General features: G+C 41.5%; 1 non-coding gene across 1 annotated transcript; it reads right to left on the bottom strand.

The window, feature by feature from the left end:
* Positions 1 to 10,011: 10,011 nt before the first annotated feature.
* Trnas-gcu (transfer RNA serine (anticodon GCU)) lies at positions 10,012 to 10,093 on the bottom strand. The gene has a single exon. It is a non-coding gene; the product is annotated as a tRNA-Ser (tRNA).
* Between the last annotated feature and the right edge of the window lie 3,814 nt (positions 10,094 to 13,907).

Here is a 13,907-nt window from a genome sequence, read left to right as displayed (position 1 = left end):
GCCGCAGCTTCCCTCACCTTTTTAATCAATTGCAACTACGGCTGCATCTTCAGTGGCCTCTCAGTGCCCTTAGCAGTTCTTTGTGACCCTTTCATGCCTTCAAAACCAGTGGATGTGAGAAAATCTACACTCTGAAAACAGCATTGTTTAAAAAAATGAAGTAATCTGAGATTCCTTTTTAAAAGGACTGGTACAGTGGTTCTCAACCTTCCTATTGCATTCTTTAATACAGTTCTTCATGTTGTGGTGACTCACAATCATAAAAGTATTTTTGTTGCTACTTCATAACTGTAATTTTGCCACTGTAATGAATCATGATGTAAATATTTTTGGAGATAGAGATTTGTCAAAGGGGTCCCAACCCACAAATTGAGAACACCTGGATTAGATGATGGTGTTATAAGCCACTTTAAAATTTCACAGTCAAGAACTAGTAACGTTTCTTTGTAGCCATATCTGTTAAAATGCTTTTGCAAATACTCATGACTGCTGTCAATGTCTTGGGTGTCTTTAGACTACTTTCCAACTCACTGATGCATTAGATAGTAAGACATGATGAAAATGTTCATAATTGTTGAAACATGTATAATGAACACTTGGAAAGACACCATTTATATACTGTTGCATAAATTATACTTTTCCTCAGCCAATCCTACCCCTTCAAAGTGAAAGAAATGCAGTCTCAATTAATAAACATAACTTCTCTTTTGGTCAGTAAGGGGCTATGCTGAGAGGAATCAGTTTGTAAAGAGAAAACCCATTATAAATAACCACTCAATGTTCTCAGTTAAGTTCAGCAGCATAGCCTCAAACCATGTAGCTCAATGGGAATCAGAAAAAGAGGTGGTGTAGGCCACAGCACAAGGGATGGTGGAGTCATGAGCAGAGGACACTGCTTGATAAAGTTTCAGCAAATCTTTGCCAAGGGATTCAGTCGCTAGTCTTTTGCTTTCATTTTAAAGAGTAGATGTTTGCATGGTGGGGAGGTTTCTTTGCTTATGCAGCCCCTGGGGAAAATATTCATGTACTCAATGGAAACTTTGAAGATGGGGAATCTTGGCCTGAAAGGAGAGTCACAGTAGAAAGAGTCTTCCTTGTACCTCTAGGCCTGTGGTACTTACCAATAGAGTAGATTCTGAGAAGCTTCTTGCTCAGCTTTGGAGCCTATATATAGGTAATAAGGATAGTGTCAGTTGATGGTAAAAGAATGCAGTACCAGAATCTTCCTTTCTGGGATCCTAAGAAGAGAGAAGGCCCCATTGTAAAACTAAGGAACAGAGAAATGCTATAATAAGCCAGTTAAATGCTATTATAAGGCATTTTGCAAAATCTTGCATTTTAGAAATCAAATGATTCTACATGTAACTTGGTTTAGGTAAAGATAGTTTCAGACTATCTAATACATTGTTAAGTATGTGAGCAGCCAGCCTAGACATGGGTTGTAAAAATAGAAGGTCCATGCTTATGGACTAGGCACCATCTTGCTTAAAAAGGACATGAACAAGCAATGTCATACTATCTACAAGCTCAAGGCCAGATTCCCCAGGATGACCCTCATTCCTTCAAATGACTTCTTGGGAAAACTCAACAACTGACAAAAGATGCAGTCCCTGAACCTATCAACCTGTGAATTTAGGGTTCCTTTCTCCCAGTTGGCTAACTTAGGTTAGGTCATTTCCTCACTCTAATCTCTCATCCTCCCTTGGGTATGTCCCAATACTTCTCCATAGGTCAAGCAAGGAGTTCAGCCCCTTTCCTCAGTCTCTGTGGTCTTTAAAATGTCACACTGTGTTAATGAGTATCCAGCTGTGCTTATTTTTGATGTTATGCAGGAAGTTATGTTTATTAGATTTACATGTAGCCATGTACAATAGGTAAAGATACAGGGATTCTCTTTGTCTCCTTTATGGATTCAAATGACTGAGGTTCAAACCTGTTCTGCCTGTTTCTTTTTGGGACCTCCACTCTGTATGGAAGGATTTCTGTGTCCTGATAACAATAACTCATCTAAGAAGTGATGTCTTGTTTGACATCTTGCCATCAACACACCCCACTGATACTGTGTTTCCTATCCTAGCATTTGGGATCTGGCATAATGTTCTTTTCTGGTTCATTTGCTTACTAGCTTCGTTTTACCACTCTTGCCACTAGAAATTAAGTACCTTGGGAGTTGGATTTGGTAGGGGGCATATTTTGAAATGGGGAAGGGCATATTTTGAGATGGGGGTAGAGCTTATTTTGATCACTTAAATTTCCCAGCTTCTAGAGCAATGTCTGGCACTGAGTATTTGTGCTGGCTATTTTTATGTTAACTTGACACAAGCTAGAGTCATCTGAAAGGAGGAAACCTCAACTGAGAACATGCTTCCATAAGATTGGGCTATAGGTAATCCTTAAGAGATTTTCTTAGTGACTGATAATGAAAGGACCAAGCCCATTTGTCAATGGGGCCACTTCTCAATATGTAGACCAGGCTGGCTTCCAACTCACAGAGATCTGCCTGCTTCTGTCTCCTGAGTGCTGGGACTAAAGGTGTGTGACACTGCCATCATCACCCAGCTAATTTGGAACTTTTAAAATATAGTTAAAGTTATTTATAGATAGGGTCTTACTGTATAGTCCTGATTAGCCTGCAACTCATAGAGGTCTCTGCCTCTGAAGTTCTGGGATTAAAGGCATGCTGCACCATGCCTGGGTATTTTTATTAATTCAATTATGTATGTATTTGCACATGGCCTTATGAACGTGAGGACAGGTTCCTGTGGAGGCCATAAGATGTCAGATATGGAATTACAGGCTGTTTGTGAGAAGACTGGTGTGGGTGCTGGGAACTGGACTTGGTCCTCAGCAAGAGCAGAAAAGCTCCTATCTGTTCAGCTATTATGATTTTTGATTAGGAAAGACCAGTACACACACAACTTTAAGAAATCAATCATTGTTTCCTTATTCTGAGTACAGTTTTCTGGATTTCAATTTCTGCTGGAAGAGAAACCCTGCCGGTCAGGCACGGGGATGCTGAAGTAGGAAGATTTTAAGTTTTGGGGTTGCCTGGGTTTGATAGCTAGTTCAAGCTAAGCATGGGGAGGGAGCTTAATGCTATTTCTCAAAATAACAGAAGGGTTTGGAATTTGCTCTTTTTTTTTTTTTTTTTTTTTTTTTTACAGTGTTTACCAAGCAAATGTAAGGTTAAATTGAAAAGTGCAACTGGTGGGGAGTGGGAGGGTGGCCCGGACGGTTTATAAGGACTTATTTATATGGCTAGCACAGCTTCCTTCACCCCTGTGCTTAGATAGACACAGAACTGGAGGACATTGCTGTGGGCACCACCCACCATTACCCAGGGTGGGGTGGATCATTAGCTCTTCTATTTCTGGGTTGGGACTACTACACTGTCTGGAAGGACTTCCAGGTCCAAACACCAGGAAAGGGCACTTTTGCTTGCCTTTTGCCTCATCATTGTTTTCTTTCTTTAGTTTTGATTGTCTTTCACTTTCTAGAACTCACATTTGAGCTTCCCAGAGTCTTCTCTATCATACAGAGCCTGCCCCTTGTCCAGCTGATTTCTCCTTACTTTAAATCTGCGCTTGTAGCCATATGGGCTGAGATGTGCGTCTTCGATATCTCTCTAAAAGACTTCATAGCAGTCACTGTCACAATCTTTTCAGCGGTATGTGTCAGGTGATAAAATGTCACCCATGTTGTTTTACTTAACCCAACTGAATTTTTTTTTCCTAACACAAATCATTGTCTCCATATATTTATTTTTATGTGTACGCATGTGCATGTTCATGCAGGTGTACCCATGTGTAAATGTATGTATACATGTGTGGGTGGAGTCCAGAAGACAACCTTGAGTGGCACTCCTCAGTTAGTCCTATGTTTTTTGTGAGAGGGTCTTTCACTGCTCTGGAACGTGCCAAGTGGCCTAGGCTGTCTGGCCAATGAGGCCCACGTTTACCTGTTTCCAGCTGCTCTCATTACCACCCTTACTCTTCCTTCTTCTTTTTTTAAAGCATGTGTTCATGGAGTAAACTGAGGTTCACTGAACTATCACCTTCCTTATTTCAGAGATAAAGCTGAGCTCCCAAAGGGAGAACTCACCTCTTACACAACACCACATCCAATGGTGGGAGGCGCAATTGTTTACTACGATGTGCACATTCTTCCGAATTGACTTGATTGTCTCTGTCCTTGTTTCTTTGTCACTCATTTTTCTCATTCACAATGGCAGTCCTGTGGAGAACTGTTGTGTCACTATGTGACAGAGGCTGGTAGAATGGAATGTCCCAGCACTCAAAGCCTTTCCCTGCTAGAGTGAGTCCTGTATTTTCCACCTCAGCTTTTACCATCTTAAGCCTTCCCGACTGTCACAGCGAAGGAGATAGACTCTAGAGTTCACTTTGTTCACATAACTCTGCTGAAGTCCTTCAAAAGATCTACACTCCTAATTTGGATTTCATATGATTACTTTTCCTCATGCAGTTTCCCCAGCTTATTGATAATCAGCCCTGTCTTCCCTGGATTAAAGTTTTACCCAATGAATAGATCCGCTTCCTTTGTCAGAGAAGTATCTACTTTTGTGCCTGGGGTAGGGGCTACTCTCTGTTCTTTCTTTAGTTTCTTCCTTTCATTCCTTCTCGTCCCTTTGCTTTGACCTGCTGTCTTTTCTCTAGCACCCATAAGTGAGCATCTCTATCTCGCACATTCCCTTCCTGAACAGTGACTGTCATGCAATCTAAGCACAATGTTGAACTCAGCATGAAAACTTTAGAATTTGTTGATTTATCCTGGGAACACTGCAAGGAGCTGGCTCATAGACGCTGGGAGAAAACACTTTGTGACTTTCAGTTCCCACCACTGGAACCTTTCCCCAATCACACCAAGAATCACAAATCCCAAGACACCAGGAGAAGGCCTTGGTGGTACACGGGTACCCAACACTCATTTTGCTGTTCTTCTTATTTCTGCTTCCACAGTGGCAGCCAGATATGAAGTGAGGAGCACAGGACAGAAACAACAAAGATGAGTGTCACCTGTACCCATACTGGGTGCGCAGGAGGTCACAGGCAATCACGATCGAATGAGAGCACATATGGTTGACTCGAACTGAGCTAGTTCTTTCTCTGTGAAAGGATGACAGTGTGGGGTATAACATTATATAAACAATAAAAATTGTAACAATGACACTAATTATAGCTGGTTTTTTTTTTCCTTTCTTACTCTAGCTCCCTGTTGGAATACCAAAATATTGCAATATTGTTAGTTTTTTTGTTTGTTTGTTTGTTTTTGTTTTTGTTTTCTTTGTTCTTACTCTTTGTTCTTTAGGTCTTTTAGCTCTTTGCTTTTTTGGGGGTCCCACCACCCAGCTCCCAAATAAATCACAGAGAGGCTTATTCGTAGTTATAAACAGCCTTGGCTTCTTTCTTGCCAGCTTTCTTAAATTATCCCAAATACCCTTTGTCTCTGGGCCTTTTCCTTTTCTTATTTCTGTATATCTTACATTCACTCTTACTCTGTGGCTGGGTAGTGTGGTTCCTAATCCTTTTCTTGTTCTACCTTGCTCATATTTCTCTTCCTATTTATTCTCTCTGTCTGCCAGCCGCCTGTCTTTTCTCCTGCCTAGGTAGTGGCTATTCAGTGCTTTATTAAGCTATCAGGTGTTTTAGACAGATAAAGAATTATAGCTTCACAGAGTTAAACAAATGCAGCACATCTTTTCACTTTTAAACAAATGTTCCACAGCATGAACAAAAGTAATATACCTTAAAATAATATTCTACAATTAACGATAAGAGTAAAACATGAAAGAAACCCATCCTTGGTCTTAATCACTGGAGGCCTAGTAGCATATTTTCAATTTTAAAAGATCCTTCCCACTAGAAACTCCAATATGTATGAAAGAGGAATCATGGAAAATAGGGATAGGATAGAGATGGTAGTGAATTAATTGCCTGAGCCCACATTGAATAACTGTTGCACAGCTTCTTTTCTCTGTGTATGTTTCCTGTGGGTTTTTGTTTTTGTTTTTTTTTTTTTTTTTGAGACAAGGTCTCATGTAGTTCAGGTTGGCCTCAAACATGCTAAATAGCTGAGGTCAGCTTTGAATCTTCTGCCTCTGTCTTCCAAGTACTCGGATTACTGGCATATACAACCCTCAGTGTCTGGGAGAAAGTTTGTTTTTTCTTTTTTTAAAATTTTTTTTACTTAAGTATACAGTATTTGTCTTGCATGAATGCCTGCAGGCCAGAAGAGGGCACCAGATCTCACTACAGGCGGTTGTGAGTCACCATGTAGGAATTGAACTTGGGACTTCTGGAAGAACAGCCAGTGCTGTAAACCTCTGAGCCATCTCTCCAGAGATTCCTAGAGGGTAGGTAAGTAGTGCTAAAGTCTCCACATTAGCCTCACTTTCATGTTATGCTTAAATTTGTATTCAACAACCATTTTTTTTTGTGGGGAGGAACCTGAGTTCAATTAAATACTTAATATTTTCTGCAAGCTGGTTTACAAGAAGCCATCTCAGACACTTGGACATATTATTTTTGTGTCCTAGAATTAGAATTAGGTGGGGACACACTTTTTAGTTCCCCTAAGTCAGCCTTATTTGTTGACCTGGCAACTCTTCTGAGGCACTAAAACACAGACAATAGTGTCAGATGCTGTGGAAATAAGCCATTCTCTTTTTGGTCCCAAACTCCTTTGTCATGGCAAGTTGCCAGTGTTGAGGGAGGTGATGACAATGATGTATGTGATGGTGACAATCTTAGTTATCTTAAGGTGATCTATTCTATTTGTCCTTCAGTATTTAGAACATACAGACAACAGCAAAATTAATACACATTTGAAGTGTTTAACACATTAGAAATAAGGCTAGAAAACAAATGACAAACTGGAAAATATTTCTATTAAGCAAAATTGAAAAGGTCTATATTAACTTTTTGTTACAAATCTCTTCATAAACATTCCAAGGGCCTGGAGATGTATCTCAGTTGTAGAGTGCTTCCCTTGTTTAAACAAAGCCCTGGGTTTGATCCCCTGCAACACAGACAACTAAGGAGGCACATACCAGTAATTCCAGCATGTGGGAGGTGGAGGCAGGAGGGAGAACTGGGATATCAGTGTCACATTTGATCACCTAATACTTGAGGCTAGCCTTGACTACATGGGATTCTGTCCTAAAAACAAAATACAAAAACAATTCTATGTAGTCAGAACAGATTGTAGGTCCTTTCCTCCCTAGCTCATATATTACTAAGTTGAACGATAAAACATCTTGTAACTCTTGACAAAATGGAGACTTTTCAAGTGTGGAGGACTGCTTCTCAGCTGGCTTCTCTTGATTCTAGCCCCTGTTTACTAGACCTTTGTGTGATCTTACCTCAGGAGTGGGAATTGCACAGACTTAAACACTTCCAAGGGAAGTACACTGGACTTCCTAAGTTAGCTTATGAGTAATGGTTTCTTTTGTCACTCTCTTTGAGTCTTAAGGCTTGCTTTTTGGAAACAAGTCACCACATTGTAAGCAACCGGCATAGAACTCAAATGACCATTAATGGGAGTGGCCACCAGACCACAGCTGTCTAGAGTGTCTAACATCCTGTCAACAACCAGGTCAGTGATTATGACAAACCTAGTCCTCCGTATTCCAACCTCAACACAGCTAATGCTTCTGCTTAAAGAAGCTTAAAGAGATACCAACTAGGGGTGTCTAGGGGGACCAGGTAGGCTACTCTTTTCTAGCTCTCTGGCCCTCAGAAATTGGAAGATAATAAATATTTTAAACAATGAAGTTCTAGCTTGATGTGCTACATGTCAGTAATTTAAATACAAGGAATAAATAAGTTGTAATCATGCTGTGACATAATTAGGCAGAAATGTTAGCAGTAACACATATACAGCAATAATAATAACGAAACTTACTGGATAGTAACAAAAAGGCAGAAAAAAATAAATATGATTCTCTAACAAGGTCAATTCCCTTATTTGGCCACTTCTTTATGCTTGACTAAAACTCCAATGTCCAACTATCAAAAAACACCAAGGGCCGGCAATCACAAATTCATTTCTTGACTACACTGTCCAATCAGGACTTACCAGTTCATCCTAACACAGACTTCCACCTTTTCTCCTTTAAATCCACTCCTGCAGAGGCAACTGCTGCTGTCTTTGCCTGATTCAGAGGCACTACCCTGACTCTGTCTCCTCTCTTCAGCAATGAATTTCCTTTGTGCCGAGAATTTGGTGGTATTTGGGTGTGCTCTGTGCTGACTCTGAGGCCCCTTTAGTAACCTTAATGATTAAGGAATGATAAAAGGGTGATGAGAAGATGTAAAGGAGCCATGAAAGAGAGGTGGGTTAGTGGCTAGCTTTGAGGAGAAGATCTCTTTGTCATGGTTATGCAGGAACTTGCTTTGTGATTGCATGAGCAAATTATTTTGTGAACTGTTTGGCTTGTATGATGTGAACCTTGAAAATAAGCCTGCTGGGTGTGTGGCATTTGCTTTTAAACCCAGCACTCAGGACGCAGAGGCAGGCAGCTCTCTTTGAATTCAAGCCCAGGCTTGTCTATCACAGTGAGTTTCAGGATAGCTGGGTCTAAGTAGAGAGAGGTCCTGTCAAATATAAAAAAACAACAAGTAAGTAAATAAATAAATAATAAACAAGTAAATATATAAGAGGCCTATTTTATAAAGCAGGAAATTTGTAAATGTAAAGAAATTAAAGTTCTTTGATAGTTTTGTTGTTTGTTTGGTTTCTTATTGGTTTTTTTTTTTGTTTTGTTTTGTTTTGTTTTGTTTTTGAGACAGGGCTTCTCTTTATAAAAGCATTGGTTGTCCTAGAACTCACTTTGTAGACCAGGCTGGCCTTAACTCCCAAGTGCTGGGATTAAAGGCATGTACCACCATTTTCGGCTTAGTGGCTGGCTATATGAACATAATTTCAGTGTATTTTTAAAAGTTTATGATTACTTAAAAGTTCTGCAGTTAGTAGTTTTTTAAACAATATTTTTATTTTTTGAAAAATTTATACGTGTATATAATGTATCTTGATCTTACTGCCCTATCTAAATCTCCCCAGAACAAACACCCATCTGCCTTCCATCTTCATGTCCTTCATGTCCCCATGTTGTGGGGTCATCCATTGTGGAATAGGAAACCTACTAGAAGTGTCCACTCACATCCAAAGAAAGTGACTCTCTGTCACTCATCAGGAAGGCAACAGACTCTCCCTCTCCCAACTATGCTGGAATTTTTAACTGCCTTCATCTTGCAAGGGTAATTACCTTAGCCAGATGATGGCATTTTACAGCACTTTATCTACTATTTCTTGAATCCTTTTGATTCTTCTAACAAGATGTTCCCTCAGCCTGGGGGAAGGGGAGTTACTAATATTAAAGACTCACAGGTCGATAGCAAATGAAAGCATAATTAGAGAATGGAATTTGTAAGGTTCTAGCCATTCTACTCACTAGATAGATCCAAAACACACGTGAAAAGATAGCATATGTTTCCTTGTGTACAAAGTATGTAAGCAGTAATAATTTTAGTCTGGTATGGTGGTTCTGGTGCGTGTGCGCACGCTGAAACCCCCCCCCCCCTTTTTTGTAGTGATCACAGTATGCTGATTTCTGACAGAGGGACTGGTATAAACATACATATGTATGAAAATGCCATAATGAAACTAAAGTAATAAAATGTAGTAAAGAAGGGACTTCTGCTTCAACCAGCTCTCCTTTTCATCCCCCAACCCCTTTCTCTTTTTTCATCCTGGTTTCTTGATTTTTTTTCCTTCACTTACCATAAGTGTGGTGTGGTTAAATTGATCAAGCCAGGGACTCACATCCATGGAACAGTGAGCACCTAACAGCTTAGTAACATTTGATATGCTGGAACCAAGCCGCCATCTTAAGCAAGTTAGACTTGAGTTCATAGCTATATATATATAAACCTCTAGCTAGAATTGAATTCATAACTACATATAAATCTTCGTTTTTGAACAAAAGACCCAGATCGACGAGGATGGGATTCGAACCCACGCGTGCAGAGCACAATGGATTAGCAGTCCATCGCCTTAACCACTCGGCCACCTCGTCAGGGCATGCCAGTAGTGCCACGTGGCTCAGTCAGAGTTTTCCAGATCCTGGCTACATTGTGGTGCTGGAGGAGGAAGCATTGGGGGCAGCCGGGGACGGACACATGGCTTGTCCCCAGAGGAATGAACTAGAAACGAAAAAATGAGAGGGGTGAAAACCCCCAACAAACAACAACAAAATGACCCGGGATATGTGTGCTCTCGCAGCGTTTAGAAAAGCAGTCAGCTGGGAAGGAACACCAGGAAGGAGCACCCTGAGTGGTCCCTCTGCAGATGTTGAGCTTCTGAGATTCAGAAGAGGGCGGTGGGCGCGGCAAAGGTGGGCGTCACGAAGGTGGGCCGGGCCGACCCACAGACAGTGTTCCCTGGAGCCCTGACGCGTGCGGGTTCCCACCCCGAGTGTCTGCTCCCGACCTCTGGGAGCTGGGTCCTCGGAACGTGGTTGCTGGGTCAGAATAGACCATACTCAGGATGCGCTCTATACCCTGTTTAGTAGGCACCCTGGGCTCTTCTCCCAGGTCCTCGATACTAGAGGGACTCTGGTTTCTGGCTTGCCTAGTCGGCGTTTGGTTTTCAAAGGAATGCGGGGCTTGGAAAAGTACGCGTAAACACACGCACACACGCATGCGCACGCATGGAGCGAGGGATGGGCAGGAGGGAGCCGGAAGGGAGGGCGGTAGGGTCCCAGAGCTACAAGGTGATTCCGGAAAGGAAAGAGGTGAAAATTACTATTTTAGCTGGTTTTGTTTTAGGAAATGAATCCTGAATAAAATACATAAACGCGGATAGGTATTACTGACTAATCAGTCACAAATATCCGCCTGAAAATGAGTTAAAAGCAAATCTTTTTGTTGTTGTTTTGCTTTGCTTTTTGTTTTGTTGAGCGAGGATGTAGCTGGCCTAGGCTGGATTCAAACTCGTGGCCGTCCTCCTGTTTCAGGCTTTCCAGTGCTGGAATTACAAGCATTAGCTACAATTCTCTACTTGAAAAGTGTCCTTCCTTCCTTCCTTCTTTCCTTCCTTCCTTCCTCCTTCCTTCCCTCCCTTCCTCCTTCCCTCCCTCTCTCTTCCTTCTCTTTTTCTTTCAGGATTTATTCTTATTGTATGTGTGTGTCAAAGTGGCGGTATATATACACGGGCATGTGGATGTTGGAGTTGGCCAAAAAAGGGGTGTGGGATCCTCTGGGGCTGCTGGGAACTACACTCTGGTCCTCTGGAACCATCTCTCTGAACCGGGTCACCCCCATCCTTCACCTGAAAAGGAAGGAGTCAGGAAGATTCCTCACTGGGCACAGGCAAAGCAGTCACCGCTGAGCATGAGAGAGGGAGGAACAGGTGCTTTAAGGGTGCACCAACATTTTTGTGCTTGTTTTGTGGATTCGGGAGTTACAAAGAGTAATTATTTTTGTCTTCCTTGAAGAGCCTTTATGTTATGGTTTTATTACATGACCTGCTCGGTTCAAGCAATCTCACCCCAGCTCAGCAGCTTCCTATCATCTTGCCGTCAGTGCCCAGTCTTCTGGTTCTTATACCAAGAAGAATCTATACTTCACGGTCTTCCAACAAATAGTTTTCTTTATGGAGTAACCTTGGTTTCTCTCTCTCTCTCTCTCTCTCTCTCTCTCTCTCTCTCTCTCTCTCTCTCTCTTTAACTTAGCGGAATCCTTTACTTCTCAGTTTAAAGCATTGATTTAAAAATTCTGATCAAAGCTAATCATGTTTTAAAGTTTCACTTGCTTCAAAGTATGTGTAAGCAAAACATGGTCTTATTTTCCTTTAGTAGTGGCAAAGGTTTTTCACTATTTGGTGTTAAGATAATTTATGAATTTGTAGACAGGATCTTTCTGGCCTGCAATTTGTGATACTCTTGCCTCAGCCAGTCCTGGGCTGGGGTTGCAGGCATGTTCCATGACCACTTGCTCCATTCCTGTGTGTGTTCATGTGTGTGAGTACGCACCTCTGTTTGTATGCATGAGGAGACCAGAGGACAACTCCAGTGTTGCTTCTTAGAAACAGTCACCTCACTTTTAGAGACAGGCAGTGTCTCTCACTGAGACCTGGAACTTAACCAAGTCAGCTAGGCTGCCTGTAATCCTCAGGGTCCATTTGTCTCTGCTGTCCCAGCACCAGAATTACAAGCACATATAGCATGCTTGACAAAAACCAAACTGAACAAAGCGAGGGTTCTGGGGCTCTCTCTCCTCAGGTAGATGCTTAAGGCAAGCACTTTACTGACTGAGCCATCTCACCAGCTGCCTCCACCACAATTTTTGCTGCTGTTAGTTGAGCTGCTTTCTGCCTTTTCTTCCACGGTATTTCCTGAATGAGATGCAGCTGTATCCATCGGGGCTGGACTCCCCAAGGCCTTCGGATCTCTGCATTGTTCAGTTTTTTTTCTTGTTTTTGTTTTTTTGATTTTTGCTTCCATATGCTGCTCTCTGATGAGGGGTGTTAGTGGGTACACGGGTAAGATTTCTAATGTAGAGGAATGATGCTGGTCTAATAAAGTGGTGGTAGTATATTCTTTTCTAAGGTCCACAACCTCAGTATTCCCTGAGAAACTGGCTAAGTATGTAGCACCAGCCATGATTTTCTCCTGTTGAGTGGTGCTTAAGTCCAATTAGACAGCTGTTGGTTGCCACTGACATGTGAGTATCACTTATTGCACCTTTATGGGTGGTCCAGCTAGTTTTAGTTTTATGTCAGCTTCAAGATAGAGTCATCCGAAAGGAGGGAATGTCAATTAAGAAAATGTCTCAGTAAGGTCCAGCTGTAGGGCATTTTCTTAATTATCTATCGGTGGGGGAGGGGTCAGCCCATTGTGGGCAGGGGTTATCCCCTGTGCTGGTGGTTCTGGGTTCTATAAGAGCACAGGTTGAGTAAGTCATTATGAGCAAGCTAGTAAAAAGCACTCCCACATGGTCCCTATATTAGCCCCTACCTCCATGCTTGAGTTCCTGACCTCACAATTTTGATGATGACTGTTATACGGAACTGTGAGTGAAATAAACCCTTTCCCCCATGAGTTGCTTTAGATTATCACAGCAATAGTAACCCTAACTAAGACACCGTCTAAGTGGATACTGGTGGCGGTCACTTCTCAAGAGGAAGGACAGATTGTACACTTTTCAAAAAAGAGGAAGGGCCAAGCAGCCTTACAAAAGTAGACATCAGCAGCTCAGTTTAACTATGTCTTAGGGTGGAGTTTCTTAGTCTGTTTTCCTGTATCTATGTAACCTAATATTTTCTAAATAAGCTTCTTAGGGAATTCATCCTATTCCTATTTTGACTAAAAACTTGTTTATATTTCCCCCCTTATCAGCAATTGCAGAATCTTACATGTGTATAAATTCTAAAATAGAATCCTTTTTCCTTAAACCTCACAATGCCTCTGATCTATGGTAATGGCAAAGCCTTTCCTGTACAGGTCAGGGTTGGAACTGGCAAAGCTGTCCTCTAGTCTGTGTAGGAATGTTGACAATGCAACAAATTAGAGTATTTACAAATAATTGACCAGTATGTGCAAAACTAGCAACTACTGCAGGTTCTCTTCCTGAATGTTTATAGCTGGAGACTACTTACCAAAACCTCTTATTTCCTACAGAGTCTAGCTAACCCTTCCTCCTGTACTATACATAAAAAAATATACTAAAGTTTCTGGTTGCTGTGTAGTTGGTGCCACTCAATGAGAATTGCTTACAGCCCACCTGTGGTAATCCATGTTTGACTCGGCTTCCATCTGGAGTCTATTCTGACTTTAAGTCATTTGAGATCAAGCCTGCTTGCTTCAGTCTCCTTGAGAGCTATGAGAACGT

This window comes from Phodopus roborovskii, unplaced genomic scaffold (genome assembly GCF_943737965.1).
Source record: "Phodopus roborovskii unplaced genomic scaffold, PHOROB, whole genome shotgun sequence".
Taxonomy (NCBI): Eukaryota; Metazoa; Chordata; class Mammalia; order Rodentia; family Cricetidae; genus Phodopus; species Phodopus roborovskii.
The sequence above is the reverse complement of the archived record's forward strand: the minus strand, read 5'-3'. Positions and strand labels throughout refer to the sequence as shown.